An 18,074-nucleotide genomic window follows, 5' to 3' on the forward strand; every position below is an offset into this window, starting at 1 on the left:
ATGAGCAGCGAGCTAAAACTTACCGTAAACGTGCAAAATAATAAAACGTGCTAAACATACGTCGCGCTCGTGCGTTTTGTTTTGCACGCGGTGCAAAACAAATTAAAAAGGGAATGCAACACGAGGACTTCCCAGGAGGTCACCCATCCTAGTACTACTCTCGCCCAAGCACGCTTAACTTCGGAGTTCTGATGGGATCCGGTGCTTTAGTGCTGGTATGATCGCATCCGACATGTTACCCCCGTCTTCGTCCCTTATGCTTGCCCCTCCCAGCTCCACTACACACACGATTGCACATTCCTTTGGCCGCTCCCGCTCAACTACGGAGACGAGTTTTACCACGGTTCAACCGCACCAGTGCCTATTTACCATGGTTTCGACCCCTTTCAGAACACGCTTGCCGCCGCTAGACGCGTGAATAATGAGCAGCGAGCTAAAACTTACCGTAAACGTGCAAAATAATAAAACGTGCTAAACATACGTCGCGCTCGTGCGTTTTGTTTTGCACGCGGTGCAAAACAAATTAAAAAGGGAATGCAACACGAGGACTTCCCAGGAGGTCACCCATCCTAGTACTACTCTCGCCCAAGCACGCTTAACTTCGGAGTTCTGATGGGATCCGGTGCTTTAGTGCTGGTATGATCGCATCCGACATGTTACCCCCGTCTTCGTCCCTTATGCTTGCCCCTCCCAGCTCCACTACACACACGATTGCACATTCCTTTGGCCGCTCCCGCTCAACTACGGAGACGAGTTTTACCACGGTTCAACCGCACCAGTGCCTATTTACCATGGTTTCGACCCCTTTCAGAACACGCTTGCCGCCGCTAGACGCGTGAATAATGAGCAGCGAGCTAAAACTTACCGTAAACGTGCAAAATAATAAAACGTGCTAAACATACGTCGCGCTCGTGCGTTTTGTTTTGCACGCGGTGCAAAACAAATTAAAAAGGGAATGCAACACGAGGACTTCCCAGGAGGTCACCCATCCTAGTACTACTCTCGCCCAAGCACGCTTAACTTCGGAGTTCTGATGGGATCCGGTGCTTTAGTGCTGGTATGATCGCATCCGACATGTTACCCCCGTCTTCGTCCCTTATGCTTGCCCCTCCCAGCTCCACTACACACACGATTGCACATTCCTTTGGCCGCTCCCGCTCAACTACGGAGACGAGTTTTACCACGGTTCAACCGCACCAGTGCCTATTTACCATGGTTTCGACCCCTTTCAGAACACGCTTGCCGCCGCTAGACGCGTGAATAATGAGCAGCGAGCTAAAACTTACCGTAAACGTGCAAAATAATAAAACGTGCTAAACATACGTCGCGCTCGTGCGTTTTGTTTTGCACGCGGTGCAAAACAAATTAAAAAGGGAATGCAACACGAGGACTTCCCAGGAGGTCACCCATCCTAGTACTACTCTCGCCCAAGCACGCTTAACTTCGGAGTTCTGATGGGATCCGGTGCTTTAGTGCTGGTATGATCGCATCCGACATGTTACCCCCGTCTTCGTCCCTTATGCTTGCCCCTCCCAGCTCCACTACACACACGATTGCACATTCCTTTGGCCGCTCCCGCTCAACTACGGAGACGAGTTTTACCACGGTTCAACCGCACCAGTGCCTATTTACCATGGTTTCGACCCCTTTCAGAACACGCTTGCCGCCGCTAGACGCGTGAATAATGAGCAGCGAGCTAAAACTTACCGTAAACGTGCAAAATAATAAAACGTGCTAAACATACGTCGCGCTCGTGCGTTTTGTTTTGCACGCGGTGCAAAACAAATTAAAAAGGGAATGCAACACGAGGACTTCCCAGGAGGTCACCCATCCTAGTACTACTCTCGCCCAAGCACGCTTAACTTCGGAGTTCTGATGGGATCCGGTGCTTTAGTGCTGGTATGATCGCATCCGACATGTTACCCCCGTCTTCGTCCCTTATGCTTGCCCCTCCCAGCTCCACTACACACACGATTGCACATTCCTTTGGCCGCTCCCGCTCAACTACGGAGACGAGTTTTACCACGGTTCAACCGCACCAGTGCCTATTTACCATGGTTTCGACCCCTTTCAGAACACGCTTGCCGCCGCTAGACGCGTGAATAATGAGCAGCGAGCTAAAACTTACCGTAAACGTGCAAAATAATAAAACGTGCTAAACATACGTCGCGCTCGTGCGTTTTGTTTTGCACGCGGTGCAAAACAAATTAAAAAGGGAATGCAACACGAGGACTTCCCAGGAGGTCACCCATCCTAGTACTACTCTCGCCCAAGCACGCTTAACTTCGGAGTTCTGATGGGATCCGGTGCTTTAGTGCTGGTATGATCGCATCCGACATGTTACCCCCGTCTTCGTCCCTTATGCTTGCCCCTCCCAGCTCCACTACACACACGATTGCACATTCCTTTGGCCGCTCCCGCTCAACTACGGAGACGAGTTTTACCACGGTTCAACCGCACCAGTGCCTATTTACCATGGTTTCGACCCCTTTCAGAACACGCTTGCCGCCGCTAGACGCGTGAATAATGAGCAGCGAGCTAAAACTTACCGTAAACGTGCAAAATAATAAAACGTGCTAAACATACGTCGCGCTCGTGCGTTTTGTTTTGCACGCGGTGCAAAACAAATTAAAAAGGGAATGCAACACGAGGACTTCCCAGGAGGTCACCCATCCTAGTACTACTCTCGCCCAAGCACGCTTAACTTCGGAGTTCTGATGGGATCCGGTGCTTTAGTGCTGGTATGATCGCATCCGACATGTTACCCCCGTCTTCGTCCCTTATGCTTGCCCCTCCCAGCTCCACTACACACACGATTGCACATTCCTTTGGCCGCTCCCGCTCAACTACGGAGACGAGTTTTACCACGGTTCAACCGCACCAGTGCCTATTTACCATGGTTTCGACCCCTTTCAGAACACGCTTGCCGCCGCTAGACGCGTGAATAATGAGCAGCGAGCTAAAACTTACCGTAAACGTGCAAAATAATAAAACGTGCTAAACATACGTCGCGCTCGTGCGTTTTGTTTTGCACGCGGTGCAAAACAAATTAAAAAGGGAATGCAACACGAGGACTTCCCAGGAGGTCACCCATCCTAGTACTACTCTCGCCCAAGCACGCTTAACTTCGGAGTTCTGATGGGATCCGGTGCTTTAGTGCTGGTATGATCGCATCCGACATGTTACCCCCGTCTTCGTCCCTTATGCTTGCCCCTCCCAGCTCCACTACACACACGATTGCACATTCCTTTGGCCGCTCCCGCTCAACTACGGAGACGAGTTTTACCACGGTTCAACCGCACCAGTGCCTATTTACCATGGTTTCGACCCCTTTCAGAACACGCTTGCCGCCGCTAGACGCGTGAATAATGAGCAGCGAGCTAAAACTTACCGTAAACGTGCAAAATAATAAAACGTGCTAAACATACGTCGCGCTCGTGCGTTTTGTTTTGCACGCGGTGCAAAACAAATTAAAAAGGGAATGCAACACGAGGACTTCCCAGGAGGTCACCCATCCTAGTACTACTCTCGCCCAAGCACGCTTAACTTCGGAGTTCTGATGGGATCCGGTGCTTTAGTGCTGGTATGATCGCATCCGACATGTTACCCCCGTCTTCGTCCCTTATGCTTGCCCCTCCCAGCTCCACTACACACACGATTGCACATTCCTTTGGCCGCTCCCGCTCAACTACGGAGACGAGTTTTACCACGGTTCAACCGCACCAGTGCCTATTTACCATGGTTTCGACCCCTTTCAGAACACGCTTGCCGCCGCTAGACGCGTGAATAATGAGCAGCGAGCTAAAACTTACCGTAAACGTGCAAAATAATAAAACGTGCTAAACATACGTCGCGCTCGTGCGTTTTGTTTTGCACGCGGTGCAAAACAAATTAAAAAGGGAATGCAACACGAGGACTTCCCAGGAGGTCACCCATCCTAGTACTACTCTCGCCCAAGCACGCTTAACTTCGGAGTTCTGATGGGATCCGGTGCTTTAGTGCTGGTATGATCGCATCCGACATGTTACCCCCGTCTTCGTCCCTTATGCTTGCCCCTCCCAGCTCCACTACACACACGATTGCACATTCCTTTGGCCGCTCCCGCTCAACTACGGAGACGAGTTTTACCACGGTTCAACCGCACCAGTGCCTATTTACCATGGTTTCGACCCCTTTCAGAACACGCTTGCCGCCGCTAGACGCGTGAATAATGAGCAGCGAGCTAAAACTTACCGTAAACGTGCAAAATAATAAAACGTGCTAAACATACGTCGCGCTCGTGCGTTTTGTTTTGCACGCGGTGCAAAACAAATTAAAAAGGGAATGCAACACGAGGACTTCCCAGGAGGTCACCCATCCTAGTACTACTCTCGCCCAAGCACGCTTAACTTCGGAGTTCTGATGGGATCCGGTGCTTTAGTGCTGGTATGATCGCATCCGACATGTTACCCCCGTCTTCGTCCCTTATGCTTGCCCCTCCCAGCTCCACTACACACACGATTGCACATTCCTTTGGCCGCTCCCGCTCAACTACGGAGACGAGTTTTACCACGGTTCAACCGCACCAGTGCCTATTTACCATGGTTTCGACCCCTTTCAGAACACGCTTGCCGCCGCTAGACGCGTGAATAATGAGCAGCGAGCTAAAACTTACCGTAAACGTGCAAAATAATAAAACGTGCTAAACATACGTCGCGCTCGTGCGTTTTGTTTTGCACGCGGTGCAAAACAAATTAAAAAGGGAACGCTTAACTTCGGAGTTCTGATGGGATCCGGTGCTTTAGTGCTGGTATGATCGCATCCGACATGTTACCCCCGTCTTCGTCCCTTATGCTTGCCCCTCCCAGCTCCACTACACACACGATTGCACATTCCTTTGGCCGCTCCCGCTCAACTACGGAGACGAGTTTTACCACGGTTCAACCGCACCAGTGCCTATTTACCATGGTTTCGACCCCTTTCAGAACACGCTTGCCGCCGCTAGACGCGTGAATAATGAGCAGCGAGCTAAAACTTACCGTAAACGTGCAAAATAATAAAACGTGCTAAACATACGTCGCGCTCGTGCGTTTTGTTTTGCACGCGGTGCAAAACAAATTAAAAAGGGAATGCAACACGAGGACTTCCCAGGAGGTCACCCATCCTAGTACTACTCTCGCCCAAGCACGCTTAACTTCGGAGTTCTGATGGGATCCGGTGCTTTAGTGCTGGTATGATCGCATCCGACATGTTACCCCCGTCTTCGTCCCTTATGCTTGCCCCTCCCAGCTCCACTACACACACGATTGCACATTCCTTTGGCCGCTCCCGCTCAACTACGGAGACGAGTTTTACCACGGTTCAACCGCACCAGTGCCTATTTACCATGGTTTCGACCCCTTTCAGAACACGCTTGCCGCCGCTAGACGCGTGAATAATGAGCAGCGAGCTAAAACTTACCGTAAACGTGCAAAATAATAAAACGTGCTAAACATACGTCGCGCTCGTGCGTTTTGTTTTGCACGCGGTGCAAAACAAATTAAAAAGGGAATGCAACACGAGGACTTCCCAGGAGGTCACCCATCCTAGTACTACTCTCGCCCAAGCACGCTTAACTTCGGAGTTCTGATGGGATCCGGTGCTTTAGTGCTGGTATGATCGCATCCGACATGTTACCCCCGTCTTCGTCCCTTATGCTTGCCCCTCCCAGCTCCACTACACACACGATTGCACATTCCTTTGGCCGCTCCCGCTCAACTACGGAGACGAGTTTTACCACGGTTCAACCGCACCAGTGCCTATTTACCATGGTTTCGACCCCTTTCAGAACACGCTTGCCGCCGCTAGACGCGTGAATAATGAGCAGCGAGCTAAAACTTACCGTAAACGTGCAAAATAATAAAACGTGCTAAACATACGTCGCGCTCGTGCGTTTTGTTTTGCACGCGGTGCAAAACAAATTAAAAAGGGAATGCAACACGAGGACTTCCCAGGAGGTCACCCATCCTAGTACTACTCTCGCCCAAGCACGCTTAACTTCGGAGTTCTGATGGGATCCGGTGCTTTAGTGCTGGTATGATCGCATCCGACATGTTACCCCCGTCTTCGTCCCTTATGCTTGCCCCTCCCAGCTCCACTACACACACGATTGCACATTCCTTTGGCCGCTCCCGCTCAACTACGGAGACGAGTTTTACCACGGTTCAACCGCACCAGTGCCTATTTACCATGGTTTCGACCCCTTTCAGAACACGCTTGCCGCCGCTAGACGCGTGAATAATGAGCAGCGAGCTAAAACTTACCGTAAACGTGCAAAATAATAAAACATGCTAAACATACGTCGCGCTCGTGCGTTTTGTTTTGCACGCGGTGCAAAACAAATTAAAAAGGGAATGCAACACGAGGACTTCCCAGGAGGTCACCCATCCTAGTACTACTCTCGCCCAAGCACGCTTAACTTCGGAGTTCTGATGGGATCCGGTGCTTTAGTGCTGGTATGATCGCATCCGACATGTTACCCCCGTCTTCGTCCCTTATGCTTGCCCCTCCCAGCTCCACTACACACACGATTGCACATTCCTTTGGCCGCTCCCGCTCAACTACGGAGACGAGTTTTACCACGGTTCAACCGCACCAGTGCCTATTTACCATGGTTTCGACCCCTTTCAGAACACGCTTGCCGCCGCTAGACGCGTGAATAATGAGCAGCGAGCTAAAACTTACCGTAAACGTGCAAAATAATAAAACGTGCTAAACATACGTCGCGCTCGTGCGTTTTGTTTTGCACGCGGTGCAAAACAAATTAAAAAGGGAATGCAACACGAGGACTTCCCAGGAGGTCACCCATCCTAGTACTACTCTCGCCCAAGCACGCTTAACTTCGGAGTTCTGATGGGATCCGGTGCTTTAGTGCTGGTATGATCGCATCCGACATGTTACCCCCGTCTTCGTCCCTTATGCTTGCCCCTCCCAGCTCCACTACACACACGATTGCACATTCCTTTGGCCGCTCCCGCTCAACTACGGAGACGAGTTTTACCACGGTTCAACCGCACCAGTGCCTATTTACCATGGTTTCGACCCCTTTCAGAACACGCTTGCCGCCGCTAGACGCGTGAATAATGAGCAGCGAGCTAAAACTTACCGTAAACGTGCAAAATAATAAAACGTGCTAAACATACGTCGCGCTCGTGCGTTTTGTTTTGCACGCGGTGCAAAACAAATTAAAAAGGGAATGCAACACGAGGACTTCCCAGGAGGTCACCCATCCTAGTACTACTCTCGCCCAAGCACGCTTAACTTCGGAGTTCTGATGGGATCCGGTGCTTTAGTGCTGGTATGATCGCATCCGACATGTTACCCCCGTCTTCGTCCCTTATGCTTGCCCCTCCCAGCTCCACTACACACACGATTGCACATTCCTTTGGCCGCTCCCGCTCAACTACGGAGACGAGTTTTACCACGGTTCAACCGCACCAGTGCCTATTTACCATGGTTTCGACCCCTTTCAGAACACGCTTGCCGCCGCTAGACGCGTGAATAATGAGCAGCGAGCTAAAACTTACCGTAAACGTGCAAAATAATAAAACGTGCTAAACATACGTCGCGCTCGTGCGTTTTGTTTTGCACGCGGTGCAAAACAAATTAAAAAGGGAATGCAACACGAGGACTTCCCAGGAGGTCACCCATCCTAGTACTACTCTCGCCCAAGCACGCTTAACTTCGGAGTTCTGATGGGATCCGGTGCTTTAGTGCTGGTATGATCGCATCCGACATGTTACCCCCGTCTTCGTCCCTTATGCTTGCCCCTCCCAGCTCCACTACACACACGATTGCACATTCCTTTGGCCGCTCCCGCTCAACTACGGAGACGAGTTTTACCACGGTTCAACCGCACCAGTGCCTATTTACCATGGTTTCGACCCCTTTCAGAACACGCTTGCCGCCGCTAGACGCGTGAATAATGAGCAGCGAGCTAAAACTTACCGTAAACGTGCAAAATAATAAAACGTGCTAAACATACGTCGCGCTCGTGCGTTTTGTTTTGCACGCGGTGCAAAACAAATTAAAAAGGGAACGCTTAACTTCGGAGTTCTGATGGGATCCGGTGCTTTAGTGCTGGTATGATCGCATCCGACATGTTACCCCCGTCTTCGTCCCTTATGCTTGCCCCTCCCAGCTCCACTACACACACGATTGCACATTCCTTTGGCCGCTCCCGCTCAACTACGGAGACGAGTTTTACCACGGTTCAACCGCACCAGTGCCTATTTACCATGGTTTCGACCCCTTTCAGAACACGCTTGCCGCCGCTAGACGCGTGAATAATGAGCAGCGAGCTAAAACTTACCGTAAACGTGCAAAATAATAAAACGTGCTAAACATACGTCGCGCTCGTGCGTTTTGTTTTGCACGCGGTGCAAAACAAATTAAAAAGGGAATGCAACACGAGGACTTCCCAGGAGGTCACCCATCCTAGTACTACTCTCGCCCAAGCACGCTTAACTTCGGAGTTCTGATGGGATCCGGTGCTTTAGTGCTGGTATGATCGCATCCGACATGTTACCCCCGTCTTCGTCCCTTATGCTTGCCCCTCCCAGCTCCACTACACACACGATTGCACATTCCTTTGGCCGCTCCCGCTCAACTACGGAGACGAGTTTTACCACGGTTCAACCGCACCAGTGCCTATTTACCATGGTTTCGACCCCTTTCAGAACACGCTTGCCGCCGCTAGACGCGTGAATAATGAGCAGCGAGCTAAAACTTACCGTAAACGTGCAAAATAATAAAACGTGCTAAACATACGTCGCGCTCGTGCGTTTTGTTTTGCACGCGGTGCAAAACAAATTAAAAAGGGAATGCAACACGAGGACTTCCCAGGAGGTCACCCATCCTAGTACTACTCTCGCCCAAGCACGCTTAACTTCGGAGTTCTGATGGGATCCGGTGCTTTAGTGCTGGTATGATCGCATCCGACATGTTACCCCCGTCTTCGTCCCTTATGCTTGCCCCTCCCAGCTCCACTACACACACGATTGCACATTCCTTTGGCCGCTCCCGCTCAACTACGGAGACGAGTTTTACCACGGTTCAACCGCACCAGTGCCTATTTACCATGGTTTCGACCCCTTTCAGAACACGCTTGCCGCCGCTAGACGCGTGAATAATGAGCAGCGAGCTAAAACTTACCGTAAACGTGCAAAATAATAAAACGTGCTAAACATACGTCGCGCTCGTGCGTTTTGTTTTGCACGCGGTGCAAAACAAATTAAAAAGGGAATGCAACACGAGGACTTCCCAGGAGGTCACCCATCCTAGTACTACTCTCGCCCAAGCACGCTTAACTTCGGAGTTCTGATGGGATCCGGTGCTTTAGTGCTGGTATGATCGCATCCGACATGTTACCCCCGTCTTCGTCCCTTATGCTTGCCCCTCCCAGCTCCACTACACACACGATTGCACATTCCTTTGGCCGCTCCCGCTCAACTACGGAGACGAGTTTTACCACGGTTCAACCGCACCAGTGCCTATTTACCATGGTTTCGACCCCTTTCAGAACACGCTTGCCGCCGCTAGACGCGTGAATAATGAGCAGCGAGCTAAAACTTACCGTAAACGTGCAAAATAATAAAACGTGCTAAACATACGTCGCGCTCGTGCGTTTTGTTTTGCACGCGGTGCAAAACAAATTAAAAAGGGAATGCAACACGAGGACTTCCCAGGAGGTCACCCATCCTAGTACTACTCTCGCCCAAGCACGCTTAACTTCGGAGTTCTGATGGGATCCGGTGCTTTAGTGCTGGTATGATCGCATCCGACATGTTACCCCCGTCTTCGTCCCTTATGCTTGCCCCTCCCAGCTCCACTACACACACGATTGCACATTCCTTTGGCCGCTCCCGCTCAACTACGGAGACGAGTTTTACCACGGTTCAACCGCACCAGTGCCTATTTACCATGGTTTCGACCCCTTTCAGAACACGCTTGCCGCCGCTAGACGCGTGAATAATGAGCAGCGAGCTAAAACTTACCGTAAACGTGCAAAATAATAAAACGTGCTAAACATACGTCGCGCTCGTGCGTTTTGTTTTGCACGCGGTGCAAAACAAATTAAAAAGGGAATGCAACACGAGGACTTCCCAGGAGGTCACCCATCCTAGTACTACTCTCGCCCAAGCACGCTTAACTTCGGAGTTCTGATGGGATCCGGTGCTTTAGTGCTGGTATGATCGCATCCGACATGTTACCCCCGTCTTCGTCCCTTATGCTTGCCCCTCCCAGCTCCACTACACACACGATTGCACATTCCTTTGGCCGCTCCCGCTCAACTACGGAGACGAGTTTTACCACGGTTCAACCGCACCAGTGCCTATTTACCATGGTTTCGACCCCTTTCAGAACACGCTTGCCGCCGCTAGACGCGTGAATAATGAGCAGCGAGCTAAAACTTACCGTAAACGTGCAAAATAATAAAACGTGCTAAACATACGTCGCGCTCGTGCGTTTTGTTTTGCATGCGGTGCAAAACAAATTAAAAAGGGAATGCAACACGAGGACTTCCCAGGAGGTCACCCATCCTAGTACTACTCTCGCCCAAGCACGCTTAACTTCGGAGTTCTGATGGGATCCGGTGCTTTAGTGCTGGTATGATCGCATCCGACATGTTACCCCCGTCTTCGTCCCTTATGCTTGCCCCTCCCAGCTCCACTACACACACGATTGCACATTCCTTTGGCCGCTCCCGCTCAACTACGGAGACGAGTTTTACCACGGTTCAACCGCACCAGTGCCTATTTACCATGGTTTCGACCCCTTTCAGAACACGCTTGCCGCCGCTAGACGCGTGAATAATGAGCAGCGAGCTAAAACTTACCGTAAACGTGCAAAATAATAAAACGTGCTAAACATACGTCGCGCTCGTGCGTTTTGTTTTGCACGCGGTGCAAAACAAATTAAAAAGGGAATGCAACACGAGGACTTCCCAGGAGGTCACCCATCCTAGTACTACTCTCGCCCAAGCACGCTTAACTTCGGAGTTCTGATGGGATCCGGTGCTTTAGTGCTGGTATGATCGCATCCGACATGTTACCCCCGTCTTCGTCCCTTATGCTTGCCCCTCCCAGCTCCACTACACACACGATTGCACATTCCTTTGGCCGCTCCCGCTCAACTACGGAGACGAGTTTTACCACGGTTCAACCGCACCAGTGCCTATTTACCATGGTTTCGACCCCTTTCAGAACACGCTTGCCGCCGCTAGACGCGTGAATAATGAGCAGCGAGCTAAAACTTACCGTAAACGTGCAAAATAACAAAACGTGCTAAACATACGTCGCGCTCGTGCGTTTTGTTTTGCACGCGGTGCAAAACAAATTAAAAAGGGAATGCAACACGAGGACTTCCCAGGAGGTCACCCATCCTAGTACTACTCTCGCCCAAGCACGCTTAACTTCGGAGTTCTGATGGGATCCGGTGCTTTAGTGCTGGTATGATCGCATCCGACATGTTACCCCCGTCTTCGTCCCTTATGCTTGCCCCTCCCAGCTCCACTACACACACGATTGCACATTCCTTTGGCCGCTCCCGCTCAACTACGGAGACGAGTTTTACCACGGTTCAACCGCACCAGTGCCTATTTACCATGGTTTCGACCCCTTTCAGAACACGCTTGCCGCCGCTAGACGCGTGAATAATGAGCAGCGAGCTAAAACTTACCGTAAACGTGCAAAATAATAAAACGTGCTAAACATACGTCGCGCTCGTGCGTTTTGTTTTGCACGCGGTGCAAAACAAATTAAAAAGGGAATGCAACACGAGGACTTCCCAGGAGGTCACCCATCCTAGTACTACTCTCGCCCAAGCACGCTTAACTTCGGAGTTCTGATGGGATCCGGTGCTTTAGTGCTGGTATGATCGCATCCGACATGTTACCCCCGTCTTCGTCCCTTATGCTTGCCCCTCCCAGCTCCACTACACACACGATTGCACATTCCTTTGGCCGCTCCCGCTCAACTACGGAGACGAGTTTTACCACGGTTCAACCGCACCAGTGCCTATTTACCATGGTTTCGACCCCTTTCAGAACACGCTTGCCGCCGCTAGACGCGTGAATAATGAGCAGCGAGCTAAAACTTACCGTAAACGTGCAAAATAATAAAACGTGCTAAACATACGTCGCGCTCGTGCGTTTTGTTTTGCACGCGGTGCAAAACAAATTAAAAAGGGAATGCAACACGAGGACTTCCCAGGAGGTCACCCACCCTAGTACTACTCTCGCCCAAGCACGCTTAACTTCGGAGTTCTGATGGGATCCGGTGCTTTAGTGCTGGTATGATCGCATCCGACATGTTACCCCCGTCTTCGTCCCTTATGCTTGCCCCTCCCAGCTCCACTACACACACGATTGCACATTCCTTTGGCCGCTCCCGCTCAACTACGGAGACGAGTTTTACCACGGTTCAACCGCACCAGTGCCTATTTACCATGGTTTCGACCCCTTTCAGAACACGCTTGCCGCCGCTAGACGCGTGAATAATGAGCAGCGAGCTAAAACTTACCGTAAACGTGCAAAATAATAAAACGTGCTAAACATACGTCGCGCTCGTGCGTTTTGTTTTGCACGCGGTGCAAAACAAATTAAAAAGGGAATGCAACACGAGGACTTCCCAGGAGGTCACCCATCCTAGTACTACTCTCGCCCAAGCACGCTTAACTTCGGAGTTCTGATGGGATCCGGTGCTTTAGTGCTGGTATGATCGCATCCGACATGTTACCCCCGTCTTCGTCCCTTATGCTTGCCCCTCCCAGCTCCACTACACACACGATTGCACATTCCTTTGGCCGCTCCCGCTCAACTACGGAGACGAGTTTTACCACGGTTCAACCGCACCAGTGCCTATTTACCATGGTTTCGACCCCTTTCAGAACACGCTTGCCGCCGCTAGACGCGTGAATAATGAGCAGCGAGCTAAAACTTACCGTAAACGTGCAAAATAATAAAACATGCTAAACATACGTCGCGCTCGTGCGTTTTGTTTTGCACGCGGTGCAAAACAAATTAAAAAGGGAATGCAACACGAGGACTTCCCAGGAGGTCACCCATCCTAGTACTACTCTCGCCCAAGCACGCTTAACTTCGGAGTTCTGATGGGATCCGGTGCTTTAGTGCTGGTATGATCGCATCCGACATGTTACCCCCGTCTTCGTCCCTTATGCTTGCCCCTCCCAGCTCCACTACACACACGATTGCACATTCCTTTGGCCGCTCCCGCTCAACTACGGAGACGAGTTTTACCACGGTTCAACCGCACCAGTGCCTATTTACCATGGTTTCGACCCCTTTCAGAACACGCTTGCCGCCGCTAGACGCGTGAATAATGAGCAGCGAGCTAAAACTTACCGTAAACGTGCAAAATAATAAAACGTGCTAAACATACGTCGCGCTCGTGCGTTTTGTTTTGCACGCGGTGCAAAACAAATTAAAAAGGGAATGCAACACGAGGACTTCCCAAGAGGTCACCCATCCTAGTACTACTCTCGCCCAAGCACGCTTAACTTCGGAGTTCTGATGGGATCCGGTGCTTTAGTGCTGGTATGATCGCATCCGACATGTTACCCCCGTCTTCGTCCCTTATGCTTGCCCCTCCCAGCTCCACTACACACACGATTGCACATTCCTTTGGCCGCTCCCGCTCAACTACGGAGACGAGTTTTACCACGGTTCAACCGCACCAGTGCCTATTTACCATGGTTTCGACCCCTTTCAGAACACGCTTGCCGCCGCTAGACGCGTGAATAATGAGCAGCGAGCTAAAACTTACCGTAAACGTGCAAAATAATAAAACGTGCTAAACATACGTCGCGCTCGTGCGTTTTGTTTTGCACGCGGTGCAAAACAAATTAAAAAGGGAATGCAACACGAGGACTTCCCAGGAGGTCACCCATCCTAGTACTACTCTCGCCCAAGCACGCTTAACTTCGGAGTTCTGATGGGATCCGGTGCTTTAGTGCTGGTATGATCGCATCCGACATGTTACCCCCGTCTTCGTCCCTTATGCTTGCCCCTCCCAGCTCCACTACACACACGATTGCACATTCCTTTGGCCGCTCCCGCTCAACTACGGAGACGAGTTTTACCACGGTTCAACCGCACCAGTGCCTATTTACCATGGTTTCGACCCCTTTCAGAACACGCTTGCCGCCGCTAGACGCGTGAATAATGAGCAGCGAGCTAAAACTTACCGTAAACGTGCAAAATAATAAAACGTGCTAAACATACGTCGCGCTCGTGCGTTTTGTTTTGCACGCGGTGCAAAACAAATTAAAAAGGGAATGCAACACGAGGACTTCCCAGGAGGTCACCCATCCTAGTACTACTCTCGCCCAAGCACGCTTAACTTCGGAGTTCTGATGGGATCCGGTGCTTTAGTGCTGGTATGATCGCATCCGACATGTTACCCCCGTCTTCGTCCCTTATGCTTGCCCCTCCCAGCTCCACTACACACACGATTGCACATTCCTTTGGCCGCTCCCGCTCAACTACGGAGACGAGTTTTACCACGGTTCAACCGCACCAGTGCCTATTTACCATGGTTTCGACCCCTTTCAGAACACGCTTGCCGCCGCTAGACGCGTGAATAATGAGCAGCGAGCTAAAACTTACCGTAAACGTGCAAAATAATAAAACGTGCTAAACATACGTCGCGCTCGTGCGTTTTGTTTTGCACGCGGTGCAAAACAAATTAAAAAGGGAATGCAACACGAGGACTTCCCAGGAGGTCACCCATCCTAGTACTACTCTCGCCCAAGCACGCTTAACTTCGGAGTTCTGATGGGATCCGGTGCTTTAGTGCTGGTATGATCGCATCCGACATGTTACCCCCGTCTTCGTCCCTTATGCTTGCCCCTCCCAGCTCCACTACACACACGATTGCACATTCCTTTGGCCGCTCCCGCTCAACTACGGAGACGAGTTTTACCACGGTTCAACTGCACCAGTGCCTATTTACCATGGTTTCGACCCCTTTCAGAACACGCTTGCCGCCGCTAGACGCGTGAATAATGAGCAGCGAGCTAAAACTTACCGTAAACGTGCAAAATAATAAAACGTGCTAAACATACGTCGCGCTCGTGCGTTTTGTTTTGCACGCGGTGCAAAACAAATTAAAAAGGGAATGCAACACGAGGACTTACCAGGAGGTCACCCATCCTAGTACTACTCTCGCCCAAGCACGCTTAACTTCGGAGTTCTGATGGGATCCGGTGCTTTAGTGCTGGTATGATCGCATCCGACATGTTACCCCCGTCTTCGTCCCTTATGCTTGCCCCTCCCAGCTCCACTACACACACGATTGCACATTCCTTTGGCCGCTCCCGCTCAACTACGGAGACGAGTTTTACCACGGTTCAACCGCACCAGTGCCTATTTACCATGGTTTCGACCCCTTTCAGAACACGCTTGCCGCCGCTAGACGCGTGAATAATGAGCAGCGAGCTAAAACTTACCGTAAACGTGCAAAATAATAAAACGTGCTAAACATACGTCGCGCTCGTGCGTTTTGTTTTGCACGCGGTGCAAAACAAATTAAAAAGGGAATGCAACACGAGGACTTCCCAGGAGGTCACCCATCCTAGTACTACTCTCGCCCAAGCACGCTTAACTTCGGAGTTCTGATGGGATCCGGTGCTTTAGTGCTGGTATGATCGCATCCGACATGTTACCCCCGTCTTCGTCCCTTATGCTTGCCCCTCCCAGCTCCACTACACACACGATTGCACATTCCTTTGGCCGCTCCCGCTCAACTACGGAGACGAGTTTTACCACGGTTCAACCGCACCAGTGCCTATTTACCATGGTTTCGACCCCTTTCAGAACACGCTTGCCGCCGCTAGACGCGTGAATAATGAGCAGCGAGCTAAAACTTACCGTAAACGTGCAAAATAATAAAACGTGCTAAACATACGTCGCGCTCGTGCGTTTTGTTTTGCACGCGGTGCAAAACAAATTAAAAAGGGAATGCAACACGAGGACTTCCCAGGAGGTCACCCATCCTAGTACTACTCTCGCCCAAGCACGCTTAACTTCGGAGTTCTGATGGGATCCGGTGCTTTAGTGCTGGTATGATCGCATCCGACATGTTACCCCCGTCTTCGTCCCTTATGCTTGCCCCTCCCAGCTCCACTACACACACGATTGCACATTCCTTTGGCCGCTCCCGCTCAACTACGGAGACGAGTTTTACCACGGTTCAACCGCACCAGTGCCTATTTACCATGGTTTCGACCCCTTTCAGAACACGCTTGCCGCCGCTAGACGCGTGAATAATGAGCAGCGAGCTAAAACTTACCGTAAACGTGCTAAACATACGTCGCGCTCGTGCGTTTTGTTTTGCACGCGGTGCAAAACAAATTAAAAAGGGAATGCAACACGAGGACTTCCCAGGAGGTCACTCATCCTAGTACTACTCTCGCCCAAGCACGCTTAACTTCGGAGTTCTGATGGGATCCGGTGCTTTAGTGCTGGTATGATCGCATCCGACATGTTACCCCCGTCTTCGTCCCTTATGCTTGCCCCTCCCAGCTCCACTACACACACGATTGCACATTCCTTTGGCCGCTCCCGCTCAACTACGGAGACGAGTTTTACCACGGTTCAACCGCACCAGTGCCTATTTACCATGGTTTCGACCCCTTTCAGAACACGCTTGCCGCCGCTAGACGCGTGAATAATGAGCAGCGAGCTAAAACTTACCGTAAACGTGCAAAATAATAAAACGTGCTAAACATACGTCGCGCTCGTGCGTTTTGTTTTGCACGCGGTGCAAAACAAATTAAAAAGGGAATGCAACACGAGGACTTCCCAGGAGGTCACCCATCCTAGTACTACTCTCGCCCAAGCACGCTTAACTTCGGAGTTCTGATGGGATCCGGTGCTTTAGTGCTGGTATGATCGCATCCGACATGTTACCCCCGTCTTCGTCCCTTATGCTTGCCCCTCCCAGCTCCACTACACACACGATTGCACATTCCTTTGGCCGCTCCCGCTCAACTACGGAGACGAGTTTTACCACGGTTCAACCGCACCAGTGCCTATTTACCATGGTTTCGACCCCTTTCAGAACACGCTTGCCGCCGCTAGACGCGTGAATAATGAGCAGCGAGCTAAAACTTACCGTAAACGTGCAAAATAATAAAACGTGCTAAACATACGTCGCGCTCGTGCGTTTTGTTTTGCACGCGGTGCAAAACAAATTAAAAAGGGAATGCAACACGAGGACTTCCCAGGAGGTCACCCATCCTAGTACTACTCTCGCCCAAGCACGCTTAACTTCGGAGTTCTGATGGGATCCGGTGCTTTAGTGCTGGTATGATCGCATCCGACATGTTACCCCCGTCTTCGTCCCTTATGCTTGCCCCTCCCAGCTCCACTACACACACGATTGCACATTCCTTTGGCCGCTCCCGCTCAACTACGGAGACGAGTTTTACCACGGTTCAACCGCACCAGTGCCTATTTACCATGGTTTCGACCCCTTTCAGAACACGCTTGCCGCCGCTAGACGCGTGAATAATGAGCAGCGAGCTAAAACTTACCGTAAACGTGCAAAATAATAAAACGTGCTAAACATACGTCGCGCTCGTGCGTTTTGTTTTGCACGCGGTGCAAAACAAATTAAAAAGGGAATGCAACACGAGGACTTCCCAGGAGGTCACCCATCCTAGTACTACTCTCGCCCAAGCACGCTTAACTTCGGAGTTCTGATGGGATCCGGTGCTTTAGTGCTGGTATGATCGCATCCGACATGTTACCCCCGTCTTCGTCCCTTATGCTTGCCCCTCCCAGCTCCACTACACACACGATTGCACATTCCTTTGGCCGCTCCCGCTCAACTACGGAGACGAGTTTTACCACGGTTCAACCGCACCAGTGCCTATTTACCATGGTTTCGACCCCTTTCAGAACACGCTTGCCGCCGCTAGACGCGTGAATAATGAGCAGCGAGCTAAAACTTACCGTAAACGTGCAAAATAATAAAACGTGCTAAACATACGTCGCGCTCGTGCGTTTTGTTTTGCACGCGGTGCAAAACAAA

The 18,074-nt window shown here is 51.0% G+C and overlaps 41 non-coding genes across 41 annotated transcripts; all 41 read right to left on the minus strand.

The window, feature by feature from the left end:
- Positions 1–110: 110 nt before the first annotated feature.
- On the minus strand, positions 111–229 carry LOC141036326 (5S ribosomal RNA). Its single transcript, XR_012197827.1, has one exon. It is a non-coding gene; the product is annotated as a 5S ribosomal RNA (ribosomal RNA).
- A 302-nt stretch (positions 230–531) lies between these two features.
- On the minus strand, positions 532–650 carry LOC141036019 (5S ribosomal RNA). The gene has a single exon (XR_012197523.1). It is a non-coding gene; the product is annotated as a 5S ribosomal RNA (ribosomal RNA).
- Positions 651–952: 302 nt separating this feature from the next.
- Positions 953–1,071, minus strand: LOC141036020 (5S ribosomal RNA). Its single transcript, XR_012197524.1, has one exon. It is a non-coding gene; the product is annotated as a 5S ribosomal RNA (ribosomal RNA).
- A 302-nt stretch (positions 1,072–1,373) lies between these two features.
- On the minus strand, positions 1,374–1,492 carry LOC141036021 (5S ribosomal RNA). The gene has a single exon (XR_012197525.1). It is a non-coding gene; the product is annotated as a 5S ribosomal RNA (ribosomal RNA).
- Positions 1,493–1,794: 302 nt separating this feature from the next.
- LOC141036022 (5S ribosomal RNA) lies at positions 1,795–1,913 on the minus strand. Its single transcript, XR_012197526.1, has one exon. It is a non-coding gene; the product is annotated as a 5S ribosomal RNA (ribosomal RNA).
- A 302-nt stretch (positions 1,914–2,215) lies between these two features.
- Positions 2,216–2,334, minus strand: LOC141036023 (5S ribosomal RNA). Its single transcript, XR_012197527.1, has one exon. It is a non-coding gene; the product is annotated as a 5S ribosomal RNA (ribosomal RNA).
- Positions 2,335–2,636: 302 nt separating this feature from the next.
- On the minus strand, positions 2,637–2,755 carry LOC141036025 (5S ribosomal RNA). Its single transcript, XR_012197529.1, has one exon. It is a non-coding gene; the product is annotated as a 5S ribosomal RNA (ribosomal RNA).
- Positions 2,756–3,057: 302 nt separating this feature from the next.
- On the minus strand, positions 3,058–3,176 carry LOC141036026 (5S ribosomal RNA). Its single transcript, XR_012197530.1, has one exon. It is a non-coding gene; the product is annotated as a 5S ribosomal RNA (ribosomal RNA).
- A 302-nt stretch (positions 3,177–3,478) lies between these two features.
- LOC141036027 (5S ribosomal RNA) lies at positions 3,479–3,597 on the minus strand. Its single transcript, XR_012197531.1, has one exon. It is a non-coding gene; the product is annotated as a 5S ribosomal RNA (ribosomal RNA).
- Positions 3,598–3,899: 302 nt separating this feature from the next.
- On the minus strand, positions 3,900–4,018 carry LOC141036028 (5S ribosomal RNA). The gene has a single exon (XR_012197532.1). It is a non-coding gene; the product is annotated as a 5S ribosomal RNA (ribosomal RNA).
- A 302-nt stretch (positions 4,019–4,320) lies between these two features.
- On the minus strand, positions 4,321–4,439 carry LOC141036029 (5S ribosomal RNA). Its single transcript, XR_012197533.1, has one exon. It is a non-coding gene; the product is annotated as a 5S ribosomal RNA (ribosomal RNA).
- A 666-nt stretch (positions 4,440–5,105) lies between these two features.
- Positions 5,106–5,224, minus strand: LOC141036030 (5S ribosomal RNA). Its single transcript, XR_012197534.1, has one exon. It is a non-coding gene; the product is annotated as a 5S ribosomal RNA (ribosomal RNA).
- A 302-nt stretch (positions 5,225–5,526) lies between these two features.
- LOC141036031 (5S ribosomal RNA) lies at positions 5,527–5,645 on the minus strand. Its single transcript, XR_012197535.1, has one exon. It is a non-coding gene; the product is annotated as a 5S ribosomal RNA (ribosomal RNA).
- Positions 5,646–5,947: 302 nt separating this feature from the next.
- On the minus strand, positions 5,948–6,066 carry LOC141036032 (5S ribosomal RNA). The gene has a single exon (XR_012197536.1). It is a non-coding gene; the product is annotated as a 5S ribosomal RNA (ribosomal RNA).
- Positions 6,067–6,368: 302 nt separating this feature from the next.
- On the minus strand, positions 6,369–6,487 carry LOC141036033 (5S ribosomal RNA). Its single transcript, XR_012197537.1, has one exon. It is a non-coding gene; the product is annotated as a 5S ribosomal RNA (ribosomal RNA).
- A 302-nt stretch (positions 6,488–6,789) lies between these two features.
- LOC141036034 (5S ribosomal RNA) lies at positions 6,790–6,908 on the minus strand. The gene has a single exon (XR_012197538.1). It is a non-coding gene; the product is annotated as a 5S ribosomal RNA (ribosomal RNA).
- Positions 6,909–7,210: 302 nt separating this feature from the next.
- LOC141036036 (5S ribosomal RNA) lies at positions 7,211–7,329 on the minus strand. Its single transcript, XR_012197540.1, has one exon. It is a non-coding gene; the product is annotated as a 5S ribosomal RNA (ribosomal RNA).
- Positions 7,330–7,631: 302 nt separating this feature from the next.
- LOC141036037 (5S ribosomal RNA) lies at positions 7,632–7,750 on the minus strand. The gene has a single exon (XR_012197541.1). It is a non-coding gene; the product is annotated as a 5S ribosomal RNA (ribosomal RNA).
- Positions 7,751–8,416: 666 nt separating this feature from the next.
- Positions 8,417–8,535, minus strand: LOC141036038 (5S ribosomal RNA). Its single transcript, XR_012197542.1, has one exon. It is a non-coding gene; the product is annotated as a 5S ribosomal RNA (ribosomal RNA).
- A 302-nt stretch (positions 8,536–8,837) lies between these two features.
- On the minus strand, positions 8,838–8,956 carry LOC141036039 (5S ribosomal RNA). Its single transcript, XR_012197543.1, has one exon. It is a non-coding gene; the product is annotated as a 5S ribosomal RNA (ribosomal RNA).
- Positions 8,957–9,258: 302 nt separating this feature from the next.
- On the minus strand, positions 9,259–9,377 carry LOC141036040 (5S ribosomal RNA). Its single transcript, XR_012197544.1, has one exon. It is a non-coding gene; the product is annotated as a 5S ribosomal RNA (ribosomal RNA).
- A 302-nt stretch (positions 9,378–9,679) lies between these two features.
- On the minus strand, positions 9,680–9,798 carry LOC141036041 (5S ribosomal RNA). Its single transcript, XR_012197545.1, has one exon. It is a non-coding gene; the product is annotated as a 5S ribosomal RNA (ribosomal RNA).
- Positions 9,799–10,100: 302 nt separating this feature from the next.
- On the minus strand, positions 10,101–10,219 carry LOC141036042 (5S ribosomal RNA). Its single transcript, XR_012197546.1, has one exon. It is a non-coding gene; the product is annotated as a 5S ribosomal RNA (ribosomal RNA).
- Positions 10,220–10,521: 302 nt separating this feature from the next.
- On the minus strand, positions 10,522–10,640 carry LOC141036043 (5S ribosomal RNA). Its single transcript, XR_012197547.1, has one exon. It is a non-coding gene; the product is annotated as a 5S ribosomal RNA (ribosomal RNA).
- A 302-nt stretch (positions 10,641–10,942) lies between these two features.
- On the minus strand, positions 10,943–11,061 carry LOC141036044 (5S ribosomal RNA). The gene has a single exon (XR_012197548.1). It is a non-coding gene; the product is annotated as a 5S ribosomal RNA (ribosomal RNA).
- Positions 11,062–11,363: 302 nt separating this feature from the next.
- LOC141036045 (5S ribosomal RNA) lies at positions 11,364–11,482 on the minus strand. The gene has a single exon (XR_012197549.1). It is a non-coding gene; the product is annotated as a 5S ribosomal RNA (ribosomal RNA).
- A 302-nt stretch (positions 11,483–11,784) lies between these two features.
- On the minus strand, positions 11,785–11,903 carry LOC141036047 (5S ribosomal RNA). The gene has a single exon (XR_012197551.1). It is a non-coding gene; the product is annotated as a 5S ribosomal RNA (ribosomal RNA).
- A 302-nt stretch (positions 11,904–12,205) lies between these two features.
- LOC141036262 (5S ribosomal RNA) lies at positions 12,206–12,324 on the minus strand. The gene has a single exon (XR_012197765.1). It is a non-coding gene; the product is annotated as a 5S ribosomal RNA (ribosomal RNA).
- Positions 12,325–12,626: 302 nt separating this feature from the next.
- LOC141036048 (5S ribosomal RNA) lies at positions 12,627–12,745 on the minus strand. Its single transcript, XR_012197552.1, has one exon. It is a non-coding gene; the product is annotated as a 5S ribosomal RNA (ribosomal RNA).
- Positions 12,746–13,047: 302 nt separating this feature from the next.
- On the minus strand, positions 13,048–13,166 carry LOC141036049 (5S ribosomal RNA). The gene has a single exon (XR_012197553.1). It is a non-coding gene; the product is annotated as a 5S ribosomal RNA (ribosomal RNA).
- Positions 13,167–13,468: 302 nt separating this feature from the next.
- Positions 13,469–13,587, minus strand: LOC141036267 (5S ribosomal RNA). The gene has a single exon (XR_012197770.1). It is a non-coding gene; the product is annotated as a 5S ribosomal RNA (ribosomal RNA).
- Positions 13,588–13,889: 302 nt separating this feature from the next.
- Positions 13,890–14,008, minus strand: LOC141036050 (5S ribosomal RNA). Its single transcript, XR_012197554.1, has one exon. It is a non-coding gene; the product is annotated as a 5S ribosomal RNA (ribosomal RNA).
- Positions 14,009–14,310: 302 nt separating this feature from the next.
- Positions 14,311–14,429, minus strand: LOC141036051 (5S ribosomal RNA). The gene has a single exon (XR_012197555.1). It is a non-coding gene; the product is annotated as a 5S ribosomal RNA (ribosomal RNA).
- A 302-nt stretch (positions 14,430–14,731) lies between these two features.
- On the minus strand, positions 14,732–14,850 carry LOC141036052 (5S ribosomal RNA). The gene has a single exon (XR_012197556.1). It is a non-coding gene; the product is annotated as a 5S ribosomal RNA (ribosomal RNA).
- A 302-nt stretch (positions 14,851–15,152) lies between these two features.
- LOC141036300 (5S ribosomal RNA) lies at positions 15,153–15,271 on the minus strand. The gene has a single exon (XR_012197802.1). It is a non-coding gene; the product is annotated as a 5S ribosomal RNA (ribosomal RNA).
- Positions 15,272–15,573: 302 nt separating this feature from the next.
- Positions 15,574–15,692, minus strand: LOC141036053 (5S ribosomal RNA). Its single transcript, XR_012197557.1, has one exon. It is a non-coding gene; the product is annotated as a 5S ribosomal RNA (ribosomal RNA).
- A 302-nt stretch (positions 15,693–15,994) lies between these two features.
- Positions 15,995–16,113, minus strand: LOC141036054 (5S ribosomal RNA). The gene has a single exon (XR_012197558.1). It is a non-coding gene; the product is annotated as a 5S ribosomal RNA (ribosomal RNA).
- Positions 16,114–16,398: 285 nt separating this feature from the next.
- Positions 16,399–16,517, minus strand: LOC141036298 (5S ribosomal RNA). Its single transcript, XR_012197800.1, has one exon. It is a non-coding gene; the product is annotated as a 5S ribosomal RNA (ribosomal RNA).
- A 302-nt stretch (positions 16,518–16,819) lies between these two features.
- Positions 16,820–16,938, minus strand: LOC141036055 (5S ribosomal RNA). The gene has a single exon (XR_012197559.1). It is a non-coding gene; the product is annotated as a 5S ribosomal RNA (ribosomal RNA).
- A 302-nt stretch (positions 16,939–17,240) lies between these two features.
- Positions 17,241–17,359, minus strand: LOC141036056 (5S ribosomal RNA). Its single transcript, XR_012197560.1, has one exon. It is a non-coding gene; the product is annotated as a 5S ribosomal RNA (ribosomal RNA).
- A 302-nt stretch (positions 17,360–17,661) lies between these two features.
- LOC141036058 (5S ribosomal RNA) lies at positions 17,662–17,780 on the minus strand. Its single transcript, XR_012197562.1, has one exon. It is a non-coding gene; the product is annotated as a 5S ribosomal RNA (ribosomal RNA).
- Positions 17,781–18,074: the final 294 nt, after the last annotated feature.

Source organism: Aegilops tauschii, unplaced genomic scaffold (assembly GCF_002575655.3).
Source record: "Aegilops tauschii subsp. strangulata cultivar AL8/78 unplaced genomic scaffold, Aet v6.0 ptg000969l_obj, whole genome shotgun sequence".
Taxonomy (NCBI): Eukaryota; Viridiplantae; Streptophyta; class Magnoliopsida; order Poales; family Poaceae; genus Aegilops; species Aegilops tauschii.